The following is a 15342-nucleotide window of genomic DNA, read 5'->3' as shown; positions in this document are numbered from 1 at the left end:
GACTCCTCATCTACACTCACCTGATATCGCCTATCCGAATTTGAGAAGTTTTTTTTCTTTTCTCATTCGTGATTGAAATTTGATTCATAAGTCGGTTTTCAATACCGCAAGGTGGTGACCATTCTACTGACAAGTCTACAACGAAACGTTTTTGAATGTCTGCTGACCTGATCCGGTTCGCTCTAATCTTGAAACTGCTTAAAAATGCAAAAACATTCGTGTGACGGCGGCACGAGTAGCTCAACTTCAGTGGCGTGGCGTGCTTGGCGATTTATCGATTGATCTGCCAATTAAACGTACGGGAAAGGATCGATGATCAGTGTGTTGGCACCGAAAACCTTAATAATCGATTCTTTACCTTAGTTTCAAATGGGGGAAATAGCGATAATAGATCATTGGCGCCTCGCCACTACTCAATTTACTTAGGGATATTGTAAATTCTCGCGGAAAAAAATATGAATCCAGGCTCGGGTTTCACGATGGCCAGCTCTATGTAGCCTGCAGCTTCGAGGTGAGGAGTTTTGAGGGTTCGCAAATCTTCGCTCCTACGTAAGGGCCTACCACCATTTCGGCTTGAGCCGTAAACGTATGGAATTACGTGGAAATAAGGCCTTACCCAAGAAGCAGATCGATGGCTTAAGTGCGAAACCGTGTATCTCCAATGCGGTGTTTAAAAATATCCGCTCCTATTTTATTACTCGAAGAGGAACAAGTCAATCATACAGGGTGTTTCAGACCACCCGTACCAGGCCTTTTTCTCGGTTGGTTTAGGTCGTACGAAGTCGGAGACCGCGGAGTTGAACAGGGAATTTACCCCAAGGAATCCGAATTTTGTGGTCCCGAAACCCCCCCACCCCCCCTTGGGAGGTAAAGGGGGGGTAACGATGCTAAAAGTCACGGTTCCCGACCGAATTGCGGATCGATCGCATCAGAATTGAAAAGCACGGAAAATTTCACGTGGAATTGACCCCTAAAAATCCAAAATCGGACCATCCAAGGCCCAAAAATGATCCCCTAAAGAGGGGGACAGTACCCCCCTCCATAATTTCTCTTTGGTCTCAAAATTGACGTAAATTCTCCAGAAAAAGACGATTTCCCAGGTAATCGACCTCGAGAAATCCAAATTTCGTGGTCCGGAAGCTCCTCCAGCTCCCTTTGGGGGATAAACGGGGGGGCCAAATTTTAAAAATCGGGGCTCCTTTCCGAATCGCAAATTGATTGCATCCAAATTGAGGAGCAGAACACATTTACATCTTAAGTGACTCCTAAGAGTTCTATTTGATCCCCCTGAACGGCAGAAAGTAATCCCCTGAGGAAGGGAGCCTCGCCCCCGCCTAAAATTTCTCAGGATTCCTCTTTGGTCGCAAAATTGACTTCGATTCTCCAGAAAAAGACGGTCTCCCATGTAATCGACCCCGAGGACTCTAAATTTCATGTTCCCTGAGCTCCTCGGGGTCGATTACATGGCAGACCGTCTTTTTCTGGAGAATCGACGTCAATTTTGCGACCATTGAGGAATCTTGAGAAATTTTAGGCGGGGGCGAGGCCCCCTTCCTCAGGGGATTACTTTCTGCCGTTCAGGGGGATCAAATAGAACTCTTAGGAGTCACTTAAGATGTAAATGTGTTCTGCTCCTCACTTTGGATGCAATCTATTTGCGATTCGGAAAGGAGCCCCGACTTTTAAAATTGGGCCCCCCCGTTTACCCCCAAAGGGAGCTGGAGGAGCTTCGGGACCAGGAAATTTGGATTTCTCGAGGTCGATTACCTGGGAAACCGTCTTTTTCTGGAGAATTTACGTCAATTTTGAGACCAAAGAGAAATTATGGAGGGGGGTACTGTCCCCCTCTTTAGGGAATCATTTTTGGGCCTTGGATGGTCCGATTTTGGATTTTTAGGGGTCAATTCCACGTGAAATTTTCCGTGCTTTTCAATTCCGATGCGATCGATCCGCAATTCGGTCGGGAACCGAGACTTTCAGCATCGTGACCCCCCCTTTACCCCCCAAGGTGGGGTGGGAGGGTTTCGGGACCACAAAATTCGGATTCCTTGGGGTAAATTCCCTATTCAACCCCGCGGCCTCCGACTTCGTACGACCTAAACCAACCGAGAAAAAGGCCTGGTACGGGTGGTCTGAAACACCCTGTATAACCAGAAATTTCCACGGAATATTCTGCGAATAAAGAAGAAAAATCGAGGAAGTTTTCAAGAAATTAAGTCGAATAGTTTTCCAATGAAGAAATAAAATATGACAGGAAGTCTGCAACGTTGCAAACGGAGATACTTGGTTTTGCACTTCGGCCGTCGAGGTACCCCTCTCGTCAGAGGAGCGAGGAAATAAAGTGTCGCATGATTGGCCTCATAGCGTCGAGTTCCAAACAAAATAATGCTACTTCAGTGCAATTTTGCAATTATTCACTCATAATTAGTACTTTTATTAGGAAATTTTTGAACAATTTTTATTTCAAATTTTCATAGATTTTTCCGCGGATCACCAGAAATCAGCGAGATTCTGGATAGAAATTTCGCTGTCATTTTTTTTGTGTAGATCAGTGAGAAGACACCCTTCAGGTAAAATCCCACATAAATCACAATGTGGCTCATGGGCACATCTAGAAAGTCTGATATCCATCGTTTAGCTCCCAATTTGCGTAGTATCTAACCCACTTTTTCAAATTTCCCGCCCCTCTGCGGGCAGTTTTTCCGTGAAGCTTCTGCCGACCAGGTTTTGAAATGAAGGGCGCATAAGAAAACCTAACCTAAAGGAACAAATAAACTCGTAAATTTTTCTTATGTATGATCTCAATCGTTCTCAACCGTTCTTGAGTGAAAGAATAAAACATTCTGATTACTTTTTACGACTTTGAAAATGGAATGAAGTTGCTCTGCCTCTCACCCGTTCACGTGTTTGATGTAATAAGCGTCTTCAAGATATTGCAGATGGAAAGAACAAAAACTGAAACTGATCGTTTTCACTGAACACGGCACACCGTTCGTTCAAAAGCAAGAACGGCTAGCATAGTTTCGCGACAAGAATAGAAGTAACCACTTTCGGTACGTGGATGTTGAGATTACAGTTTGTTTTCACTTTTATTTGCTCTATATTTCTCTATTGTTTCTGTACGCTTATTTTCTGTTCGTCAATCGACTTGAACTCGATATTTTCTCTCTTCAAGTGAATCCTCAGCTTTGTATTCAGAGCACGACGAAAGTATCTTAAATTTTAAACACCAGGCGTTACATTTCATTAACCTGATTTCTAGCAAGTTGATAAACTAGGGCTGGGTCCATAATACTTTGCGGGGGAAACAAGGCCAAAAAATTCCATAAATTTCGATTAGAGTAAAACATTTGAGCTCTAATGAGTGTCAGTATAAGATTGAAGGCCAGGATTTAGCTGAGGCAGATGCATTGGAACGGAACTGAGCTGAACACCAATACTCCCCCCCCCCCCCCCCCCCAATCTTCTTGTATTGATGCGGAAAAGAGCTCAAATTGGACGTATTTCTGTGAAACGGAACTATCTGCTTTAAAACATGAGCCCTGAGACCCGTAAGAATGCATACATAACAGGGCTCACGTCATAACGCACGTAGTTCCGATTGACAGAAATATGTCCATTTGTTTACTCTTATGATTGACCTTTTTGGAATTTTTTGGCCTTGCGTCGTCCTCCCCCCCCCCCCCAAAAAAAAAAAAAAAACAAAAAACAGTGTGCACCCAGTACTATTTTACCACTTTGTTACATACAATGCGAATCGGGGCCGGATTAAGGGGGTGGCCATATGGGCCGCAACCAATGGCGGCAAATTTTGCAATTTTTTAAATGTAAGCATACAAAATTCGAATTAAGAAAAAAAAATTACAAACGAGAAAAGGCAACAAAATCTCTCATTTCCTGAGAGTATAGTAATTTCTAATTTTGTCGTCTTTCAGTGATACAAGAGACAGCACCATTAACTAGTCGAGTTAAGAGAGAAACCAAACACGCAATTTGACCTGGAACGGCGCGACTTAGAGAGAAATGATGACGAAGACTTGAGATGAAAAGGAGAAGCCTTCGGCGCGGCGGTCGGCATGTAACCCATATTAGCACCTACAAGACAGCACGAATACTTCACGCATTGCATCAAACACAGTGCTGTTATTGTGGTCAGCGTGAAACTGATAGCGCCTACAATAATGCATGAATACTTCACGCATTGCGCAAAAGACAGTGCGGTCAGCGTAAAATGCTTAGCGCCTACAAGACTGCCGGAATACTTCACGCATTGCGCCAAACTCAGTGCAGTCTGCGCGGCGCGGCGGCGGAAGTTAAAATCATTAAACTAATCATGTTTGTTCTTTCATAATTTTTTCGTTCATTTCTTATGAATGAAAGGCCTTGTCCACGCAGAAATATATGAATACGGAACTTTGGAACGGTTTTTATTGATGTTTCAAAACGAAAGAGAAGAGGGCGGCAAAATACAGGCGGCCCATGGGCGGCAAGTAGGTAAATCCTGCCCTGATGCGGATCACATTTTTCGTGTTATTTTCTTGCTTAATTTTTAGGTGTACAATTGTAACCTCCTTAGCAATACAATAATCACATCGCACCGTTGAAATTGCAAGGAAAAATAACTACGATTTTACTCAAAAATAAACGCTTTTTCAGAGGAAATTTTGTGGCGTTCGCGTGTTCCCACTTCCCAGGGCACTCTTCCTCAGGACCGCAGTACTATCCGATCTAGCAACAGCAGTTCAATTTTTGAATCGTTATCGAACGTTCGATAAATATCATTGTTGAGATAGGGATCAATCGATAAAGATTTTAGAATCGACCCACGACGTCACTCCGGTTTGACCGCTCTTCATCAGCACGGTAACCTAGCATCGCGGTTCGATTATTGAATCGCTATCGAATTTTCGATAGATATAATTGTCATGATACGGATATATCGATCAGGGTTAATCGATAACGATTCGAGAATCAGCCCACGACGGTTCGAACGTTCGATAAATATCATTGCTGAGATAGGGATCAATCGACAAAGATTCAAGAATCGACCCACGACGTCACTCCGGTTTGGCCGCTCTTCATCAGCACGGTAGTATCGTCCGTACTAGTGGCTCGATTTTCGAATCGTTATCGAATTTTCGATAGATATCATTGTCAAGGTACGGATGTATCGATCAAGGTTAATCGATAACGATTCGAGAATCGGCCCACGACGGTTTCCTAGTCGTTCACCTCGCGGTCGGGGTCGCCTCGACAGACGTCTGCCAGGATTATGTCTTCAAGTCACTCGGCATCCCCAATTCCCTGCCCAAGTACCCCCTCCCCCTCCTTCTCCTTCCCCCCGCCCCCTCCCTCCGCTTCGAGACCACCGACAAAGCTCGGCTACTTCATGACCAACTCATTACCGACCCATTTAATTTGGACTCTCTTTCATGCAGGAGGCGGCACTATTCAAACGAGCCAATCAGATTCCGAGCCGCTTTGTCCGAGCCCTATTCTCCAGTATCGATATCGCTTTGCGACGTTCAATGGATCGTTTCAGACGTGACGCAGCGGTAGCGATTCTCTCAAGTTGACAACGGAGGGTTTTGTTCGTTTATGCGATTGGTAAATGATCAATAGGCGAATTTTAACGATGAGATGTGATACGCCTTTTATTATCATGTATGGCGGTTATTCAACCCCCCCCCCCCTCTTCTACATCAAATTCAATGTTTTCGCCGGTCTTGAAACCGTTAAATTTTAGCTTTGGAAAATTTTGAATCAACCTGTGTAGTCGAATTCACACGGAGAAAAAGTTTCAGAGCTTATAAATGGGAACGCCTTGTGTGAATCTTTGCTATATTTGGTACCTTTTATGACACCCAAAACTTCCAATCGATGAGAAGATTATTATTATGACAACCAGAGTCCTGTGGGGACAACAGGAAGTTCGAATGTCCGAAATAAAAATTTGAGAAGGAAAATATTTGTTTCTCCTTTTTCTCTGTAATGTAGGTGTTTGATGTGTTAAAAACTCTGCAACCTTGAGCAATTGTTGAATTGAGATTGAAAGTGTTTGAAGTGTCCGTGGATGAAAAGGAAAATATTTCTGGGGCGTTTCCACGGATGTTCCGTGATGTTCTTCCCCACCTTGTCTCCATAATCGCAATATTCCACTTTTCCATTTTCTTCCAAATTCCGTGGGAGGAGAGCAAAATTAATTTCATCGCAAGGGAGGCACAATAGCCATTTTTGGTCTTCTAAAAGTGGCAACGCTTTTAGTAATTCCGCCACGACAGTTGCAGACCGCCCCCGTTTGGTGGACTTGACTTCAATCTAACTCCTTAAGGTCGCGACTCGCAGCCGGGTGCCATTTCTCACCTCGAATAAGTCATAAGAGTAAAATCAGCCGTAAATTAAATCAACAGAAGGCGTTACAGGAAAATATCTAAACTACTGCCGCTCCAAACCATGGGATGAAAGCGTTCACTTCGAATTACCCAGCGTTTCGTCCCCAGATGTCTTCTCCAATATTATCCATCGTTTCAAATCTAATTGTAAATTGTGGCCGTAAAAATTTACAAGGGATGATTGTGACGCAAAGAAAGGTCGATAGACTAAGAAGTGTGAAATCACTTATCTTCGTTTATGACGTTGCAAACTTCCTGTCATATCTACTTGTTTTTCTTTTGAAAACTAGGCAATGTAATTTCTTTAAAACTTCATTTATTTCTCTTTTCTGTCATTACCATATTCCGTACTTTCAAGCTGGAAAGTTTGCTTGTTTCTCTTCGAAAAAATAAAATAAAAGCGGAAGTTTTGAAACGTAGCAATGGAGATACGTGGTTTCGCGCTTTGGCTATCGAGGTACAAAACTTTAATCGTGAACCTACAACGAATGTTTCATCGGTGTACGGTATGGAGTATGGAGAGGACTTCAAATGCAAGATTTCAACTTGAAGCGCCTTCACTTTCGCGGGATACTCTACGCTTTGCCATGCAGTTATTTTAGTTGCCTAGCCGACCCGAACCTAACGTGGGTTACCGAAGTATTAAGCTTTCACACTGAGTGATCCTGAGGAAAACACGATCTCGGTTCAAAGTGCCGTTATCTTTTAGTGATCCTCTTGCAGAATAAATTGAAAATGTCCATGTGTATGGTTACTTTGAAAAAAAAAGTAGTATATTCTTCTGGGCACATCGGTTCCCATAAGCCCCCTGCTCCATGCTTGCGACTGGTGCACCGATGAGAGACTGGCGAGACATGGCGATACTCTCTTTTGATAGGTACTCTAATCTCTTGAACTGGTGGAATATTTTCTGGATGTTGTTTTCGAGAGGCAGGGTCACGGGGGGACGTGGGCGCGGCGGCGGCAGCCTCTGCACCTCTTCATCTTGGGCTCTTGGCAGTCGGCCCCGGCCGCTGCGCGCCGCGTATCTGTCTCTCCTGGCCCCCGCACTCCGCGCCCGCGCCCTCACTCGCCGCACCGTGGACCCCAGCGTCGAAATTTTCTATGTGGACTGTCTCGTGGTAAAATTTGGCTAAATTCACGGTGTCCAGGACCGAGAATAACCGGGATGGTCCAGAATACATCAGGGAAAGAAAAATTACAGGGAAAATCAGGGCTGCATAGGGGAATCTGTTCCAACTTCCAGAAACCAGGAATCTCTTCTTTTAACGCTGAGAGACTATTTTGTCCTGGAATTTTGCGGAAATTTTAAGTATCTTTCGTTATTTAGGTTTATAGTATTACACCCAAGATTGACCTCTTGAATGGCATTTTTTGAGCTTCAAATTATCATCATAATAGAGAAGCTTTCATCGGCCATGTAGTATAACATCTTTGGTATTACACAAATTTAAATATGCACCAGAAATTGAAAAAATTCGACGTTCATATCTGAGTCCCGGAGAATTACTTAGTTTTTCCTAAGAAAACATCGGAGAGGTGGAAGAAAGCTTCAGTTTCTTATTAGCGGATGATCTCCTGAAAATACGGAAAAAATCAGAGAACGAGCTCAGTCCAGAATTCTAGACACATGCTCTTCCGGATCCATTTCTAGCGTTTCGCCAATGAATTTTTTTCTAGATTCACAACCATTGTCCTTTTTATAATTTCATGCTAAGGATCTCTTTGAACCTCCCTTATTCACAGTGTAAACCAAATGGGGTCGGATAGGGGCTTGTCTCCACGGGATGTTTCGTGGGATTGGTCCCAGGGAAAAATCTCACCTGTGAATCTGGGAAAAATCTATTTTGTAAAGTTGGGGAAAATATTGAGTTAGTCAATACCAATCACAGTTCCAAAAAAGAGTTCTTGCGGAGTCCCAGGAACGACTTAAAAAGAAGAAGAAATTTTGTTGTGTTGTTTAAGGGAGAAAAGCCCAGAAGTTTCATTCCTGCGATTCGAACTTGGGAAAAATCCCGTGAAACGTCCCGTGGAGATAAGGCGTAGGAAGTCTAAGAAAAGGACGGCTATGAATACTGCCGTGCTAAAGAAGAACGCCGTATGAACATTCGAGAGTTGCTAAATTTCCTTTGTTAAAATGTTCATGTCTACGGAAAGTCATGAATATTTTTCCTTGAAATTTTCAGGAACTTTAGGCGAAATTGCGAACAAAATTATCTGAAAAATTGGAGGAGAAATATTCATAAGTTTACCAGGAAATTCGTGTTTTATCCAAGGAAATTTTGCAACGCCTGAAGGTTCGTATGGCGTTTTTCCTTAGCACGGCAGAATACTACCCGGATTCCGTAGCACACCAAAGAATTTTCCGTCGGATTCCAAAAATTCAATTTTTCGACCCAACCTGCCAAGAAAAGCCCCTCCCGAAATTTCGCCACCTTGTACCTATACAAAGACTCTTTTCCCGTGGACGGATTGGGGGCCGCCCGGAGTGCGGCGCTGGGCTCCCGGCTCCCGACGGCGGGCGTTGCCGGCTCCTGGGGTCCGCGGCCCCCGGTCCGGGTCCACACGGCGCGATCCGGCACCCGCGCCGCCGAGTCCACGGACCTCCTGCATCCATCAAGAGCTCCACGCTTCAGTCTTGCACCGACCGGGCCCCGCAACCGCACCGTGCCCCCTTCGCGTCCTTGTCCGCACCCTCGCTGTGTACGTGCCTTGTGTTCCCTGTGCTCCCCAGTTCCGGATACCTTTACCATTTTTTCCGTGAGTTACAACAACGGGATCCTGTGTGAACGCCCCTTGGTTTCCTTCTTTACATGTGACCGAGTTCAATAGGAAGACACCGAGCTCGAAAAAACAGACTTTCAGAGTCGAATAGTCGTTCCTTACACTAAGCACAAAGTTACGGGCTGTACAGACATACCTTCTGTTCCGGGCTCAGAGGCCGAAAGTTCCGGGTGCTGGAGCCGTAGCTTCAGCTGCTCCGGATGCTGCACCCGGAACTTTCGGCCTCTGAGCCCGGAACGCGGACGGTATGTCTACAGCCCGTAAGTACGGCTTCCACGGCCGGAGTTTTTTTTTCAGTGTAAACTGCTCCTTTCCGTAGGTTGCCCCGTCTGGTTTATAATGTAACTAGGAGGTTTAAGAAAGCCCTATAATTCAAAGTTGAGACATATTTTGAACGTGAAAATAGTCGTTAAACTCGGTCCTTAAAATCTGGTCGGAGGTTTAAAACTACAAGGGTCGGCATTCCTTACGAGGCTCCTTTCTTCAGGAGCCCAATTTGGTTTACCTTGTGATCAAAGAAGTTTTAAGGAAGTTTTCAAAATTGCATCATCGAAAGGAACATATTTGCCAACTTTGAGTGAAATTCAGCAGTACAACTTTGGAAGAGGGTCCTCGAGGTGGACTACAATGATTTTCCATAACATACAAATTACAAAGTTTACTGACTATTTTCTCGTTCAAAATATTTCACGATTTTGAATATTTGACAGGAGAATCGTAAGGATTAGTTAAATATAAAACTACCTCCATGTAATTTTTCTCCACAATGCGACTCGGTGTATTCCTGTTGAAATCGGTCCAAATGTGACCGTACACAAGCAAAGGGAACTTGTGATAACGAAAGTTTTTTTTCGTGCTGAAATACTCTAGTCTTGTAAAATCCAACGTCTCTCATGGCTCTTTTCCTCTTGTTTGTACCTAACTTTTACATCCTCGTTTTCATTTTTCGTTTCGGTTCGTTCTTGTCGTTTGGTTTTCGTCTTTCTCAGTCCCCTGTGTTTGTCTTAGTAGTTCCACGTTTCTTTTAAGAATTAGGAACTCAATCCAGGAGTTATCATAGTCCTCTTGCAATTCTTGCTTGCTGTAGAATCCGGCACAGAATTTCACTCAAAAATTTTTAACAGTGTACAGAAGAAGCGATGAAATAAAGTGCCTCGTGATTTGCATTGCCTTATAATGCGTCGTTTTCCAGTCTGAACAAGAACGTAATTTTTGTGTGAAGAAGCTGTTCGGAATTTTTTTTTATCAAATTTTCTCAGATTTTTCCACGGATTGCTGTGAGAAATCAGCCAGATTCTGGACAGAAATTTCGAGGTTTTTGGGCGTTTTATAAACTCTGACACAGAATTTCACTCCAAAATTTTTAACAATGTATTGTTTCTAAAACTAGCCAAAAAGTGTTGTTGCCTAACTGCACAATGAAGCCTCTTTCATCTTCAATAACTCGTAAAAAACCAAATAAATTGATGCTTTCGGCAAACTACTAAGACCTTTTGAGAGTTGATTTCGCAGTGTCCGCACTCTCTATTATCGTCCATCATGAGGGTCAGTAGACCAGCCATTAACGTTAGTTGGGTGCCGACTCCCAAATGGACCTATCCCTACCAAACGGAACTATGTGCCTGAAGACATGAGCCCTGAGACTCATAAGAATGTATGTATAACAAGGTTTACGTCATAATGCACGCAGTTCCGTTTCGGCAGAAATACGTCCAAATATTAATTACTCGCTTGTCCTTTGTGCCTCTCACCAATTTGACTCCTACGCATGAACCGGCTAATCGCCTAATTAGAAAGAGCCCTCAATTTCCTCTCATGAGGCGGTATTCGTCAGAGTCAGAAGTCAAATTATGCACCGCCATAGGGTCGAGTTTCTGCAGCCATTTAACATTGATATTTTCGTCTAGTTATGACCACGTCAACGCAACGGTACTAACTTTTCATTCTTTTGAAAGAACCATTCAACACTAACACCAGTCTTCCATTTCCCGGAACTAGTTCAGAATCCCGGAACTTTAAAATTCCGAAATGTTCTAAATCTGTTGCATTTTCCGGAACTTTTTGGAACTTTAGAAAACATCTAAAAAGAATCCCGGAACTTTTGACGGACATGGATTGGGAGCGCTGCATTGGCGGATCCAGCAATTTGGCAACACCGGATTTCCTCCATTTAAACCCATGGAAATGTATCGATTCTTGGAGGGGCCAGGTGCTCCGACAAGAATCGATTATTTAGCATAGGTTTAAATGGAGGAATCCGGTGTTGCCAAATTGCTGAATCCGCCTCTGGAGCGCTGACTTACCCCTACGTTTGTAAATTTCACATGGTGGATGACGGTAATACCGCGTTTTTCGGAGGGCGTTTGCCATGGGTCTAGCACCTAAGTATTGCATTTTCAACGGGAAAAAACCCGATATTTTGAAATCAAGCTGCGATTTTTTAGCGATATAATCGCGAGGATCATTGACATCCGAGTGATTATCCTCAATTTTGTCGCAAGTGTATCTCTGTGAAATCGCTTTTGAAAAAAATCTAAATTTTATCTCAATTAATCACGATTTTTTGTTCGATAATACCTATTGCAATAAATCGCCATCGATAAAATCGCGATACATTCTCCGATCAAATCGCAACTTATCGCGATCAACCGCTACTTGAGGACTGGGAAACACCGGGATTCATCAGGGATTCTGTTCCAGAAACCAGTAACATTTTCTTCTACCGGTTGGAGCCATTTTGTTTTCAAATTTTGCGGAAATTTGAAGTACCTATTATAATTAAGGGTCATGTTTTTACACCTGAGCTCGCCATTATTGACCCCTTTAATGACGTATTTGAATCTTCAAAACATCATAATAATAGAGGAGTTTTCAATGATCAGATAATATAATCTTCAGAAATGCTTTTGGAGTTGAAAATTTGAATGTGCACCTAAGAATCGGCTAAAAGATGAAAACAATTCAATTTTACTATCAGGAATCCCAGAATGTTATGTTTTTACACCTGAGCTGCCATTATTAACCCTTTTAATGACGTATTTGAATCTTCAAAACATCATAATAATAGAGGAGTTTTCAATGATCAGATAATATAATCTTCAGAAATGCTTTTGGAGTTGAAAATTTGAATGTGCACCTAAGAATCGGCTAGAAGATGAAAACAATTCAATATTACTATCCGGAATCCCGGAATGTTATATAGTTTTTTTCCAAGAAAATCCTGGGGAAGTGGGTGAAAACCTTGATTCTTCATCAGGGAATGAGCTCTTGAAACTCAGGGAAAAATTATAGAATGAGCTCTTGAAAATCAGGGAAGAATCAGGGAATGAGCAATGAGCACGGTCAGAATTCTAGACAACATGTTCTAGATGTCCCTGTCGATATTAGACAATGGACCATCCATCATCCTCGATCCGGACGCGCGACACGCGTGAATAAGGTTAGAGTTTCGTAGCCCGGACGTCAAGCGTCAACGGTGGACGTCGACGTCGAGAAATCGGTCACGGTGGCAGGTAACAGGAGTCGGAGTGACGTACTGACGTGTGCCGATCGGGCAATTAGCGAGGGATTAGGCGTAAGTTTATAGGGCATCAGTCCAACAGTCATCGTCGTCCGTCTGGAAAGAGCAAGAGAGCAAAGCCTGTGCTGAGTAAAAACGCCGTATGAACATTCGAATGTTGCCAAATTTATATTATTCATTATTAAGATAAATTATTCATTTTTTACGGATGTAATGCGTATTTCTCCTTGAATATTTTTGATATTTTACAGGGTGTCTAGCATCAGGACTTTCCCGATTCCATCAGGATTTAAGGAAAATCGGTCGTAAAATCAGGATTTGAGAAAAGTCGGCCGTGCAATCGGATGTTTTTTATCGAGCTATTTTTGTGAAGTTACATTCGTCTAATTATTCTCCGCAAAAAATCATTATTTGATCAGGATTTGGCAAAATTATGAAATCAGGATTTAGTAGTCAAAAATCAGGAAAAATCAGGATTTCCCAAAATGAAAAAATAACCAGACATCCCGTAGATCAAATTTCAAACAAAATTCGATGAAAAATTGAAGGGAAAAATACTCGCCAATTATCCTATAAATTGGTGTTTTTAAAGGAATTTTGGCAACGCCTGAAGGCTCATACGGCGTTTTCCTTAGCGCGGGACTGCCACCGTGTCACCGTCTCACAGGTGGGCTGGCTCGTTTGTTCCCGGAGTGTGGACGTAGCGGTGTGATTAAACGCCGACTTAATTCCAATTAAGGTAGCAAGCCGTGTTCGCCGTCGCGTTCGTGGTTCCATCGGAGTACCTTTATAGGAAGAGTATATCCCTTCGGTGCACGGAGAGGATGGTGGATTTAACCCAGTGGCGTTTCCTGAATGAAAATTTAAACCAATCGGAATCGACACGAATGGGGCATGGCAATACGCATGTTGCCATTTCGCCTTCAATTATTGAAGTAGGCCACATACAGAAACACGGAGAGACCTTCACTAAACTTATGGTGTCCAGGACCAATAGGCTGATTTTTGAAATTGATAGATAAAGCGATAGACATAAGAGACAAGAGGGAAAATGTGATGGCAGTGGGTGGTTACCATAGACACTGAGGTAAGTTAAATACTAACTAACCGCACCCGACAAGAGACCCTACAGTTAGTCTATCATTTCCTTCCGTGGTCTATAACAACCACCCGTTTCAACCAAGAAGATAGCTCCATACCCCCTCCGTCTTCTTTGTCTACAGCTTACAATTAGTCCATCTATTTCAATAATCAGCCCACTGGAAAAGCCAGGGTTCACCGGGTTAGAATAAAAAAAAAAAATTATTTTGGAAGAAAGTTAGGTGTGCGTATTTTTCCTCGCAATCTTCACATGTTTTAAATTAAATTGCAAACAAAAGTGTCTGAAAAATTGGGAGAAAAACAGTTACAAATTGTCCATTAAATTTGTATTTTATCAAAGAAAATTGGCCAACGCCTGAAGGTTCTTACGGCGTTTTTCCTTAGCGCGGCAGTATTGCAGCCCTTCAAGAGGCACTCCAGGTTATCTCTGGCAGAGATGAAAAAAAATCCAGAATTTTCGCTCACGGCAACCACGGCTTCTAACTCCTTTCGCAGCGAGCGCGTGCTTCTCATGACACTTTATGACGTCGTTTGTCGATCAGATCGTTTTCGTCTCTGGAATAGCTTCATCCAACTCTTAATAATTCAATCGAGAGAAAAGTCTGAGACAACACTATTGCAAGCACGTAAGGTGAATAATATGATGGAATTCCGAGTATGTCTGCCTGCCTTTTCATGCAGTAAATCGAGACTTCTTTGGAATTCCGGGAAGACCAGTCTATATTTCTTTTAACCTCAAAGGATAATGCCGTGCGTCTGAAGGCCCTATGCATGGTTTCTCTCAGTTGTAAAGAAATTTTCCTTTGTAATTTTTGCCAGGACTGAGGCCCAGTTGGACTGCAGTTTGCAATTTTGAACAGCAATATCTGGTTCAGTTTAAAAACGACGTATGTGCCATTCGTTTCTATATGCACCCGAGTTGTTTCACGGATGGGGTGGATTTTGCAGTTCCTAGTCGTAAAATGCAGCCTCTTTCCCTACACTCAGAGCCGGATTTACATTTTTTGCGCCCTAGGCTAAAGGGGGGTGGTGCCCCTAAAAGTAAGCGCTCTCGTGATCCAGATCAGAGAGAGGATGTTGGGTTGTCAGGAAAATGTTGACATTTGATAACAACACAAATGACATTTTTTAATAAGTCACGTTTTTGAATAAATTCTCAAAAATGTTGCGCCCCTCAGAATGTTGCGCCCTAGGCTATAGCCTATGTAGCCTATTGGTAAATCCGGCCCTGCCTACACTTTTGTCTATCAATTTCAAGAAGTCCGCTGACCCCTCTCTTTTTTGCAACCGTAAATCTATCTTTGGCGCAGCGGTTTGCCGTTTAGTAGGAGGATCTCTGGCAAGAAGGAATTTTATTCGAATTTCATTATAATCAAGTGACGCAAGCATCCTGCATGAGTCATCCGCGTATTGGGAGTCGAACTCTGGGCAGGTTCGCCGATTCTTGGTCACCATCTTTCGCCCAGTTGCCGTTGTCTGTTGTCTGGCCGGCTGCAATAATTATGAGTCATCGCTGGCCGGTCGTCGTCAGGCAACCATTTTCTT

At 43.1% G+C, this 15342-nt stretch overlaps 1 protein-coding gene across 5 annotated transcripts in view; it reads left to right on the top strand.

Moving 5' to 3' along the window:
- Jupiter (microtubule-associated protein Jupiter) overlaps nt 1-15342 on the top strand; it is a 197608-nt gene that overhangs the window by 161465 nt on the left and 20801 nt on the right. Inside the window, exon 1 of one of the 5 annotated variants that reach the window (XM_072297359.1) lies at nt 8748-9152. The exons of 3 other annotated variants lie outside the window; for them this stretch is intronic. The gene's annotated coding sequence lies outside the window, so the exon portion shown is untranslated. Of the gene's footprint in view, nt 1-8747; nt 9153-15342 lie in introns of those variants that run through there. One more of the 5 variants, XM_072297358.1, reaches the window with a different exon arrangement.

This window comes from Bemisia tabaci, chromosome 2, assembly GCF_918797505.1.
Source record: "Bemisia tabaci chromosome 2, PGI_BMITA_v3".
Classification (NCBI taxonomy): domain Eukaryota; kingdom Metazoa; phylum Arthropoda; class Insecta; order Hemiptera; family Aleyrodidae; genus Bemisia; species Bemisia tabaci.
This window is presented reverse-complemented; position numbering and strand designations above follow the sequence as displayed.